This window comes from Anopheles ziemanni, chromosome 3 (genome assembly GCF_943734765.1).
Source record: "Anopheles ziemanni chromosome 3, idAnoZiCoDA_A2_x.2, whole genome shotgun sequence".
NCBI classification, from domain to species: Eukaryota; Metazoa; Arthropoda; class Insecta; order Diptera; family Culicidae; genus Anopheles; species Anopheles ziemanni.
This window is the reverse complement of record NC_080706.1, coordinates 43,649,305-43,662,156: the sequence shown is the minus strand read 5'-3', so window position 1 is coordinate 43,662,156 and position 12,852 is coordinate 43,649,305. Positions and strand designations below refer to the sequence as shown.

At 44.5% G+C, this 12,852-nt stretch overlaps 1 protein-coding gene across 1 annotated transcript in view; it reads right to left on the bottom strand.

Moving 5' to 3' along the window:
• Window positions 1-12,852, bottom strand: part of LOC131286133 (flotillin-2) — a 190,045-nt gene that overhangs the window by 33,757 nt on the left and 143,436 nt on the right. The gene's annotated exons all lie outside the window — the stretch shown is intronic.

Below are 12,852 nucleotides of genomic sequence, written 5' to 3'. Positions count from 1 at the left end.
TAATGACGATCCCTAACAGGTTCATTAGATTCTATTCTACGAGTTACGTGGACATGGTCTGAAATCGAACCGTGCCGGTACACCAATTCGAAATATACATTTGATCCCGTAGATCCCCTAATCGTAGCATATAGCGTTGGTATAGCTTGTTGTGTTTACCATCATCCGACAGATTTTGCAAAAAAGACCAGCGTGAATGAGTTCATTTGACAAACAGTTTACAGCTAACCAGTAAGAGTCCAAGAGATTTATTGCTTGGGAATCTCCGGCGGCCTAATTATATTGTTTAGCCAGTTGTTATAATAGCAGCCTTATGAAGTTGTCAAAACAATAGTCAAAAAACAACCTATGCTTCCTGTGTGTGGATATGTGCATCACACCGAGTGTGTGTGTTGAAGAAGCTGCGCGATGTTTGCATTCTCGTCTAGCAGTGTCATGTTGTGATAAACAACGCAAAGTATTGTTGCAAACTTGTTCAGTACAAAGTCCACATATACAGCATGTACGGTGCATATTAGGGAAAGTTTAGGTTTAATAGAAAGTGTAGAATTGGAACGCAATACGTCGAGCATAACGTCGCCTTCTAGGTTCATCGGCTCCTCACAAAATATCATCTTCAGCTTATGGAAACTATAACTACGTAAGAATGTTTTCATACGATTTGTTTGTTAACCCAAACTTCATCCAATCATGTGTTCAACTCATTCTATTCCTCAGTACTAGTTAGCAATTACAACAAACGGACCAATGCAGAATTAAAGCAGGAAGAGCTGGATGGGTGAGACATTTCACCTCAACGCCGTCCAGACATAAATTTGTAATAAAATCAACATGGTAAAAATAAACAACTCTAATTATCTGTGTGGGTTGTATACAGCTTGAAAATAGAAAAAATAGAAGGGAAAGGGCATATGTAAAACTCTCTGCTATAGGTCCTCTTTTCAAGTTCCCTAACAGAGCACCTTGCAATTGTTCTATGCGGTGGACTTTTAACGATTTTGTGTCGGCGGGCTCGGTGTCTTTTTATTGCCTCACAACTACAGGGGAAACATCTGTCATGCAAAACAAGAAGAAACATCTAGAGTGATCGAACGCTGGCATCGGGAATATGGTAGAGCAGAAAATTTTACGTCTTCGAGATACCTGCGACCGAGCAGCGGCAGTTCGCTTCCGTTCGTCGGCCAGAGTGGAGCAGATTGGACTGCTGCTCACGTAGTGATTCTGTACGCCCAGTAGCTAATCGGACGTGTGTACCTTCTTTGCATAGACAGCATCACACAACGAGCAAAACGCAGTTTCGTAACGATAAACCGAAAGACTCAGATCGAGTGCAGTATCAGTGGATACGAAACATTCAAGGATGGAAGCTCTTATTGGCGGCCAGTGTGCCTCTCAGAGCCTGGGACCCGCCAACCAGCTGTTTGGACTGCTCGTGCAGACAATCCTGGCGGCACAGTGCGCTATCTCTCCTCCGGACATGTGGCCCAATGATTATGGCCCAACGGCCCTTGCCCAGGAGTTGGATGAGTACGACTTTGTGATCATTGGCGCTGGCTCGGCCGGGTCTGTGATGGCCAATCGTTTGTCTGAGAACCCAGCGTGGAAGGTACTGCTGCTCGAGGCTGGAGGAGATCCACCGATCGAGTCGGAGGTAAGTTATGGGGTTGCTTCACGATGCGTGTTTCCTACTAACTAACGCACCCGATTTGGCTTTGGTGGTAGATGGCAAAAAGGTCGCTTATTAATGTAACGCTTACATTCGCTTGCCTATTTTGTAGACGTATTTTGTGTTTAAATTTTCTAATTATTACCCCACTCTAGATTCCTTTTACGTTTTTGAGTTTGCAACATACGCCCTACGATTGGAGTTACTATGCAGAATCGACTAACGCGCGCGCTTGTCGTGCGTCACCAAACGGCTGCTATTGGCCACGGGGTAAAATGTTAGGTGGTTCTGGGGCGATGAATGCTATGGTGTACATGCGAGGAAACTCACGGGACTACGATGATTGGGAAGCACGTGGCAATCCGGGATGGGGTTGGAAATCAGCCCTCCAGTACTTCCGCAAGTCCGAGGACAATCGCGATCCGAAAGTGGTGCGGAACGGAAAATATCATGGCACCGGTGGATATCTGACGGTGGTTTCCGCTGCAGGAGATTCGGCCGGAATGCAGCGCATGTTGAAAGCTTCACAAGAAGCCGGATACCCGGTACTGACGGACTTTAATGCAAACAAATACATCGGTTTCGGGCGCATGCAGCGCACCATAGTGAACGCGACACGGTGCAGTCCGGCGAAGGCTTTCCTTGTGCCGGCCAAACAGCGGCCCAATCTGCAAGTGATCAAGAACGCGCTGGTAACGAAAATTCTGTTTGATGAAACAAAACGCGTATCCTCGATTCAATTCAGGTACAGTAATGGTGAAATTCGCTCCGCGCAAGTAAAAAGAGAAGCAATTGTTTCGGCTGGTGCCATTAATACACCACAATTGCTCATGCTGTCAGGCATTGGACGTGAGGAGGATCTCAGTCCGTACAACATTCCGTTGGTCTCCGATCTTCCCGTTGGACGAAAGATGCAGGATCACGTCGTCGTACCGCTGATTTTTAAATTAAACAGGGACGTGACCGCGAACTCTAGCCTGGTGAAGAGTACCTACGAGTATTTTTTGGACCGTGCTGGTCCACTAACGGAGGAAGGTTTATTCGGCCTCGTTGGCTTTGTGAACACCTTTGATCGTCGCGATCCATACCCGAACATACAGTTCCACCACATTTACGGCCCAGCGCGATCCGACCCGAAGAGTAGTATCCTTTATGTATCAACAATCAACGAAACGATTCTGCGTGTTCCCGCGATGGCTAACGCGCAGTCTGACATTGTTATTGCTATATCCGCTCTCCTCAAACCTAAATCGTGGGGAAGCGTACGGTTACAGTCGTCCAACCCACAGGACAAACCGAAAATCGAGGCGGGTTATCTCTACCACCAGGACGATGTTCGTGCACTCATTGGTGCGATACGGGTCCAGCAGAGGCTTTGGTCGACCCGTGCAGCGGCACCATTTCAGCCGGAGTTACTGAAGTTGGATCTTACGGCGTGCAACCAGTTGCAGTATGACACCGACGCGTACTGGGAGTGCTACGCTAGAGAGATGTCTGCGACGCTGTACCATCCGGTTGGGACGGCCAAGATGGGTCCGGACGGCGACCCCAACGCAGTGGTAGATTCCCGCTTGCGAGTTCGTGGCGTCCGAGGGCTGCGCGTAGTGGACGCCAGCGTGATGCCGGAGATTGTTAGTGGCAATACGAACGCTCCAACTATCATGATCGCCGAGAAAGCATCCGACATGGTGAAGGAGGACAATCGAGGCAACCTCTAGAACCTTGTTACCGATATAAGAAAGAATGTTAAACGATGTGTACTATATTCGAATCTAGTATAAAGTCTGCTATATCATTGTATTCACTGACATAAAGATCGGTTTTATTAATGACTATCAATAACAGTTCAATTAGATTCTATTCTACGAGTTACGTGGACTTGGTCTGAATTCAAACCATCGTGCACACATGAAAGCTCAAGAACATGTTCAATGACTCAGATATTTACTATTTATTTTGATGTCGAACGGTGCTGATACTTTACTTACTTTCATTAATTGGCGCTAGAACCGCTGAGCGGTCTTGGCCTGACGACGCCCCATCCGAAAAGTCTCACGGCATCTACGCCATCCTTCCAACTCAATTTACGCCTACTACGCCTTTTCTGTCCTTGGGGACAGCGTAAAAGGACTTTACGGACTGTGTCGCCCGGTGCCATTCGTATGACATGACTAACCCCCCGGAGCATGGCGAGTCTAATTCGTTGTACGATAGTGGGGTCTTCGTACAATTCATAGAGCTCGTCATTAAATCGGCTCCTCCATTGTCCCTTCTCTTACATATGCGTGAGCACATATGAATGTTCGGTATAGTCCCAGCTTCGACTGTCTTAACAGCAATCATGAATGGTAAAGATTTCTCAGACTGTAATATGACCGGTTGGCTGCCAGCACACTAGTCCAAATTTCATTTTCAATGCTGTTGTAGGTGTTGGCCTTTGACCGAAGATAGGTGAAATGTTGGACGACTTCAAAAGTGCGTTCACCTACTTGTCCTGAACTAATCATCCTGATTTTTCCCTCTATAATCTGCGGTTCGAGGTTATTCGCCGCTTGCTCAATCCTTTGGTATGCTTCTGCTGCTTAGGAAAGCCTTCTACCACTAATATCAATATCATCAACGCATGCCAAGATCTGGATTAACTTATAGAAGATGGTCCTCGAACTTTCCACCTCCGAGTCTCGGATGGCTCTCTCTAGCGCTAGGTTGAAGGGTATGCAAGCAAGCCCATCCCCTTGGCGCAGTGGTAGCAAAGGATGTACAAAGGTTTTCTATCCACCTTCACCTGACAAGTGACGTTGGTTTTGGTCAATCAATCTTGGTAATTAATTTAACGCCTATTTCAAAAGAGCTCACGGCTTGATACAGTTTTACCCTGGCTATGCGGTTTTAAAATCAATGAAGAAATGGAAAGTATTTTGTTGTTACTCTGCTATCTTTTCCAGGACTTGATGATGAAAGGACCGAATGATGAAGATCTGATCAGTGGTTGATCTCCCTCTGCGGAATCATCTCTGTAAGTTTCCTACTATCTCTACAGCGTATGGGTCAATTCATTCTTGGAGAACGAGGGAGAATATCCCCTGTAGTTCCTGCAGTCTAACTTAGCTCTCTTTTTAACCCCATATACGGTATATGATGCCGATATTCCAGACAAACGGCATCAATTGTAAAAAAAAGTATCAATTCGCTATCCCATATCTCACATATCAGCCGATGAATTTCGTTCTCTAGATATGCGCTTCCGTGTGCCAGGCGACTTGTTGTCCTTGAGGCGACAGATAGCCTTTCGTTAATAAATAAATAAATAAATAAATAAATAAATAAATAAATAAATAAATAAATAAATAAATAGATTGTTGACCAAATCTCTATCCTTGCTGCGCCAGCAGGTCATCTTCATAGTAAAGGTGCCTCGGTGGGCTGCAATCGCTTGGTAAAACCGTCTTGTGAGTCCGAAACACACTCTGGTTTCCTCGAGTTTTTGAATTTTAGCATCCTCCCACAATTGATTTTTTACCGTGCTGATACACCAATTCGAAATATACATTCGATCCCGTGGATCCCCCAATCGTGGCATGTGCGTTTGTACAGTCGTGTTTACGAACGTTGTGGTACTACGCGAGACAGTACAAGTCTTGCATAATATCGCACAACAGATGTAGCGAAAAAGACCAGCAAGAATGAACTTATTTGACAAACAGCTAACAGCCAACCGATGTTTTTAAGTAAATGTTATGTAACGAATGTTTTTAAGCAAAAGCAAAAAGATAGCTGCCTGCCGTTGTTTGCTAAAAACACAGTCGAACAAAATCCGAATTATGGCGATGCGAAATAAGTTGCATAACGAAAAATGGAAACTGAACAACACTGGCAATTTGCTTCGAAGAAAGAAAGCGCAGAACGGTCCATTTGTAGCAGAATATTATAATCTGGTAACACAACAATGTTAGGGAAGTCAGTAAACTGGAGGTATCACAACAGAACATGTCAGAACATGTTCAACAATAATATGTTGCACCAATTAAAGCAAATTATGGATTGATGAATTCACGCACAATCCAATACGAAACAACGAGAGCACGACATTGTTGATAAGCGTAGCGTTCTGCAAGATGTTGTAAACAATCTTCAATTGTTTACACGATCAGCATAAGATCCGAACACGTATCTTAGAATCAAAAGAAGGTTAAACACAACATTGAAAAAATAACGAAATAACTAAATTCGAATTGAAACATAGTAGCGCAGATCAAGTATTAGCCAACGCGTAACATAAACATACGACCGCCCACTTACAACAAATAACCATAGCACAATGCTTGACCAAAACTAGCAACAGTTTATACAAAATATAATAAGTTGGCCACAAAACAAGTATACATAAGCTGACCAGACCGAACATGATATTCAGTAGGCCAGTCACAATTCAACAGTTGACCAGTTCATCAATCGGGCGGAAACCAAAATCAGTGAATGTTCAGTGTTTGAGAAGTTATCACACATTTAAATTAATTTAATCTACCTTAAGCATAGATGCAGCACAATGAAAAACAAGTAATGTTACATAGGCGTTTCATTATGTTGTATGAAGGATCTACTATTCAATAACCATTGACGTAAAGGTGGGGCCACGACAGAACTCGGCCCATGAGCGCGCTCACCACCTTAACGGTGTGGGTTCGAATCCCAACCGAGACCGGACCCTCCCCTGTACGAGAGGACTGACTATCCACGTACACAAAGGGAAAAAAACTAGTAAGCCAGTAAGTGCCGGCATGACCAAAGATGGTCGTTACGCTAAGAAGAAGAAAACGTACATTAATATAGAAATTTAGTAACATTAGTTTAGTTTGCATGACACGTGATGAGCCCTACAGTTAAAGGTAGATCTAGTTTGAGGTAATAGTATCACACCGAATACCTCACTCAAAAGAATCATGTTTACGATTCAACACCTTACCGTGAATGGTTGCAAACAGCGACAAGTAAACCGAAAAACAAACACAAACGCAGTTGAATATACTAAGATGAGGAATACATTCTAGGTTAGAGATAATGTACGTTTTGTGTGTACGTTAATGTACAAACAAACATCAACCAACCTCGACAAAAAGATGATCTGGAAAGCTGCTTCTGTAATATGCAAATAGAACATCACATGAATCAATTCAGTGGTTCACAAAAAAAGAACAAAAATTAACCATTGGAGAAAAGTCGTTGTAAACAATTTGTACGATGCAAACCAAAGAGGCTTATTAATTTATAATATTTCTTGCCTTGTGTGCAATGAAAGCTAATATGATGATCGGTTTGCAACTGAACCCGATAAACTGCCTGTTATCATATACATGCAATGTTAACAAATTATCTTGAAAAAGACAAAGAAAGTTTAACCATACTAGAATTACGGTACGCCTTAGGCGTATCGATCTTGTTGAGTGTGTATTGAATGTTACTGGTGTTATCTGGTATTCGAACTAAAAAACAACCTAAACGACGTCACCCAAGGGTGAATAATTGATATACTACATGGGCAACCAGAGGATGCTGCCACGGGACTTCGGCGTCTTTTCATTGCCTCACAACTACAGGGGAAACATCTATCATGCTAAACAGGAAGAAACATGTAGTGTAGAGTGAACGAACGCTGGCACTGGGAATACGGTGGAGCAGAGAGTTTCATGTCATCGCGATGCCGGCGGCCGTTAGTTCGCTTTCGCTCGTCGGCCAGAGTCGTGCAGATGAGACTGCTGCTCGCGTAGTGATTCTGTACGCCCAGTAGCTAATCGGACGTGTGTACCTTCTTTGCACTGACAGCATCACACAACGAGCAACACGCAGTTACATAACGATAAACCGAAAGACTCAGATCGTAAACAATATCAGTGGTTAAGATACTGATTCCAAGGATGGAGGCTCTTATTGAGGGCCAGTGTGCCTCGCAGAGTCTGGGACCGGCCAACCAGCTGTTTGGACTGCTCGTGCAGACTATCCTGGCGGCACAGTGCACGATCTCTCCTCCGGACATGTGGCCCAAGGATTATGGCCCAACGGCCCTTGCCCAGGGGTTGGATGAGTACGACTTTGTGATCGTTGGCGCTGGCTCGGCCGGGTCTGTAATGGCCAACCGGTTGTCGGAGAACCCAGCGTGGAAGGTACTGCTGCTCGAGGCTGGAGGAGATCCACCGATCGAGTCGGAGGTAAGTTATGGGGTCGCTTCACGATGCGTGTTTCCTACTAACTAACGCACACGATTTGGCTTTGGTGGTGGTTGGGACAAAGGACGCTTATTAATGTACGCTTACCTTCGCTTGCCTATTTTGTAGACGTATTTTGTGTTCAAATTTCCTTATTCCCTACATCGCTCTAGATTCCTTTTACGTTCATGAGTTTGCAACATACACCCTACGATTGGAGTTACTATGCAGAATCGACTAACGCGCGCGCTTGTCGTGCGTCACTTAACGGATGCAATTGGCCACAGGGTAAAATGTTAGGTGGTTCTGGGGCGATGAATGCTATGGTGTACATGCGAGGAAACTCACGGGACTACGATGATTGGGAAGCCCGTGGCAATCCGGGTTGGGGTTGGAAATCAGCCCTCCAGTACTTCCACAAGTCCGAGGACAATCGCGATCCGAAAGTGGTGCGGAACGGAAAATATCATGGCACCGGTGGGTATCTGACGGTGGTTTCCGCTTCAGGAGATTCGGCCGGAATGCAACGTATGTTGCAAGCTTCACAAGAAGCCGGATACCCGGTCCTGACGGACTTTAATGCCAACAAACACATCGGTTTCGGGCGCATGCAGCGCACCATAGTGAACGCGACACGGTGTAGTCCAGCGAAGGCTTTCCTTGTGCCGGCCAAACAGCGGCCCAATCTGCAAGTGATCAAAAACGCGCTGGTAACGAAAATTCTGTTCGATGAAACAAAACGCGTATCCTCAATTCAATTCAGATACAGTAATGGCGAAATTCGCTCCGCGAAAGTTAAAAGAGAAGCAATTGTGTCGGCTGGTACCGCTAATACACCGCAATTGCTCATGCTGTCAGGCATTGGACGTGAGGAGGATCTCAGTCCGTACAACATTCCTGTGATCTCCGATCTTCCCGTAGGACGCAAGATGCAGGATCACGTCACCGTACCGCTGGTTTTTAAATTAAACAGGGACGTGGCCGCGAACTCTAGTCTAGTGAAGAGTACCTTCGAGTATCTTTTGGACCGCGCTGGTCCACTAACGGAGGAAGGTTTAACCGGGCTCGTTGGCTTTGTAAACACCTTTGATCGTCGCGATCCATACCCGAACATACAGTTCCACCACCTTTACGCACCAGCGCGATCCGACCCAAGGAACGATTACCTTTATGTATCAAAAATCAACGAAACGATTCTGCGTGTTCCCGCGATGGCTAATGCGCAGTCTGACACTGTTACTGCTATAGCCATTCTTCTCAAGCCTAAATCGTGGGGTAGCGTGCGGTTACAGTCGTCCAACCCACAAGACAAACCGAAAATCGAGGCGGGTTATCTCTACCACCAGGACGATGTTCGTGCGCTCATCGGTGCGATACGGGTGCAGCAGAGGCTTTGGTCGACCCGTGCAGCGGCCCCATTTCAGCCCGAGTTACTGAAGTTGGATCTTGCGGCGTGCAACCAGCTGCAGTATGACACCGACGCGTACTGGGAGTGCTATGCTAGGGAGATGTCTTTGACGCTGTACCATCCGGTTGGGACGGCCAAGATGGGTCCGGACGGTGATCCCAACGCAGTGGTAGATTCCCGCTTGCGAGTGCGTGGCGTCCGAGGGCTGCGCGTAGTGGACGCCAGCGTGATGCCGGAGATTGTTAGTGGCAATACGAACGCCCCAACTATCATGATCGCCGAGAAAGCATCCGACATGGTGAAGGAGGACAACCGAGGCAACTTCTAGAACTGTTACCGATATAAGAAAGAATGTTAAACGATGTGTACTACATTTGAATCTAGGATAAGTTATGCTTTATTTTTCTATGCGCTGGCATGAAGAGCATTTTTAGTAATGACTATCGATTACAGGTTTCGGAATTCCGTGCGCACACGAAAGCTGAAGAACATGTTCAATGACTCAGATGTTTACGATTTGTTTCGATGCCGAACTGTGCTGATACACTAATTCAAAATATACATTCGATCCCGTAGATCCCCCAATCGTATCGTGTGCGTTAGTACAGCTTGTCGTGTTTACGAACGTTGTGGTACTGCGCGTGAGCCAGTACAAATATTTCGTACCATCACCCGACAGATTTAGTAAAAATACCTGCGAGAATGAATTCATTTCACAAACGGCTTACTGCTCACAAGTAAGAGTTCAAGAGATGTGTTGCTTGGCACTCCACGGCAGCCAAATTGTACTGTTTAGCCAGTTGTCAAAACGAACAGCCTATGTTTCCATATGCATCACACCGAGTGTGTGTGTATGTTTCGAAGAAGCTGCACAGCATTCTCATATCGCAGTGTCATGTTGTGATAAACAACTTATAATATTGTTGTTCAGTACAAAGTCCGCACACACAACACATTGCGGTGCGTGTTAGGGAAAGTTTGAGTTTAATAGAAAGTGTACAATTGGAACGCAATACGTCGATTGTAGCAACGGCTTCAAGGTTCATCGTCTTCATCAAAATATCATCTTCAGCTTATAGAAACTATAAGTACGTATTTTCATACGATTTGTTTGTTAACCTCAACTTCAACAAATCATGCTTACAACAGTTTATTCATTCTTTTCCGCAGCGCTAGTTAATAACAACAAACGGAGCAGAGCCGGATCAAACCAGGAAGAACTGGGTCAGTGAGATATTTCACCTCAACGCATACCCGAAGGCTGATCCCGTGCGAATATAATCTCCTCGAAACATCTTGATGTGGTTGCAAAAAATGGGATCCAAAAACACTAAAAGTATGTCCAAGTAGGGTAAGTGCACCCATAGTGGAGCTAGTACCAATAGTGGTTGTAGTGGAATAAAATCCTAGCTCTACGCCGATATATATACAATGGAGTTATTTGTTCTTCTATGAAATGTTCTTTGATCTTCTGCGGAGTGTTAAAAAGATGAACCATCTTATTCCGTAATATATAAGCTCCAAAATTCATATTTTCTAAACAGGTTGTCCCAATATGCTGCATTCCTTAAGAACCTATAACGAATATCATGATTTCCTTAAGGCTATAAATCACTACAAAATCATTAAAACCATATGATTTCGCTTCTTACATACGCCAATACAATTGATTTATACGAACTTAGTGCATTTTAGCATAATTTTATTGTATTTTTATAGTTTTTACTATAGTGCCACTATAGGCACAAAAACCCAAGTTGTTCCTATAGTAGCCATAGATTTTTTCACAAGTATATTTTAGTTTTATTCCGGTTTTTGACCAATGTAATCAGGTAAATTTAGTGATTTTATTCTGTTTCAACAAAATGAACAAAGCGGAACTGGAGAGAAGGCTCAGCAGAAGAAGCAGAGGAAAGAAAAAAGAAAGCGGGCGAAGGATACGCTATAATGCATATACTATAGTTTTAGCTATAATATTCAGAACATTTTTTATGAATTAAAATTGGACATATTTCGGTAAAACAATACAGTCTTTTCAATGACAACGCATTGGTCAAGGAGTATTTTACCATTCTTTTCGAAATATGCTTCAAAAATAGGTTATAGTCAAAATATATTCAAGTTTTTCGTACTACCACCACTATAGGAACACGATAGCACAACTATAGGAACCATACCACCATAATAGGAGCAACCAACTAGGAAGAAAAATACGCTTTTTTTCGTGTATTTTGTACAGTTTACAGCGAAAATAGATGTTTTTCAGAAGAAAAGTTATGTTTCGATCATAATTGATTCAAATATGTAGAATATTGTGTTCTGAACACTCATAAATTACACCTATTTGGTATTTACAGTACTAAGTGCACCACTATTGGTACAGTTACCCTATACATTTGTAATAAAAACATCGTGGTAAAAATAAACAACTGTATTTTTCTTTATGTGTTGTATACAGCTTGAAAATAGAAAAAATAGAAAAAGGGAAAGGGCATATGTAAAACTCTCTGCTATAGATCCTCTTTTCATGTTTCCTAACAGAGCACCTTGCAATTGTTCTATGCGGTGGACTTTTAACGATTTTGCGTCCGTGGGCTCGGTGTCTTTTCATTGCCTCACAACTACAGGGGAAACATCTGTCATGCAAAACAAGAAGAAACATCTAGAGTGATCGAACGCTGGCATCGGGAATATGGTAGAGCAGAAAATTTTACGTCTTCGAGATACCTGCGACCGAGCAGCGGCAGTTCGCTTCCGTTCGTCGGCCAGAGTGGAGCAGATTGGACTGCTGCTCACGTAGTGATTCTGTACGCCCAGTAGCTAATCGGACGTGTGTATCTTCTTTGCATAGACAGCATCACACAACGAGCAAAACGCAGTTTCGTAACGATAAACCGAAAGACTCAGATCGAGAACAGTATCAGTGGATACGAAACTTACAACGATGGAAGCTCTTATTGGGGGCCAGTGTGCCTCGCAGAGTCTGGGACCGGCCAACCAGCTACTTGGACTGCTCGTGCAGACAATCCTGGCGGCACAGTGCACTATCTCTCCTCCGGACATGTGGCCCAATGATTATGGCCCAGCGGCTCTTGCGCAGGGGTTGGATGAGTACGACTTTGTGATCGTTGGCGCTGGCTCGGCCGGGTCTGTGATGGCCAATCGGTTGTCGGAGAACCCAGCGTGGAAGGTACTGCTGCTCGAGGCTGGCGGAGATCCACCGATCGAGTCGGAGGTAAGTCATGGGGTCGCTTAACGTTGCGTGTTTCCTCCTAACTAACGCACACGATTTGGCTTTGGCGGTGGATGGCACAAAGGTCGCCTATTAATGTAACGCATACATTCGCTTGAGTAGTTCGTAGGCGTAGTTTGTGTTTAAATTTCCTAATTATTACCCCACTCTAGATTCCTTTTACGTTTTCGAGTTTGCAACATACGCCCTACGATTGGAGTTACTATGCAGAATCGACGAGCGCTTGTCGTGCGTCACTGAACGGATGCTATTGGCCACGGGGTAAAATGTTAGGTGGTTCTGGGGCGATGAATGTTATGGTGTACATGCGAGGAAACTCACGGGA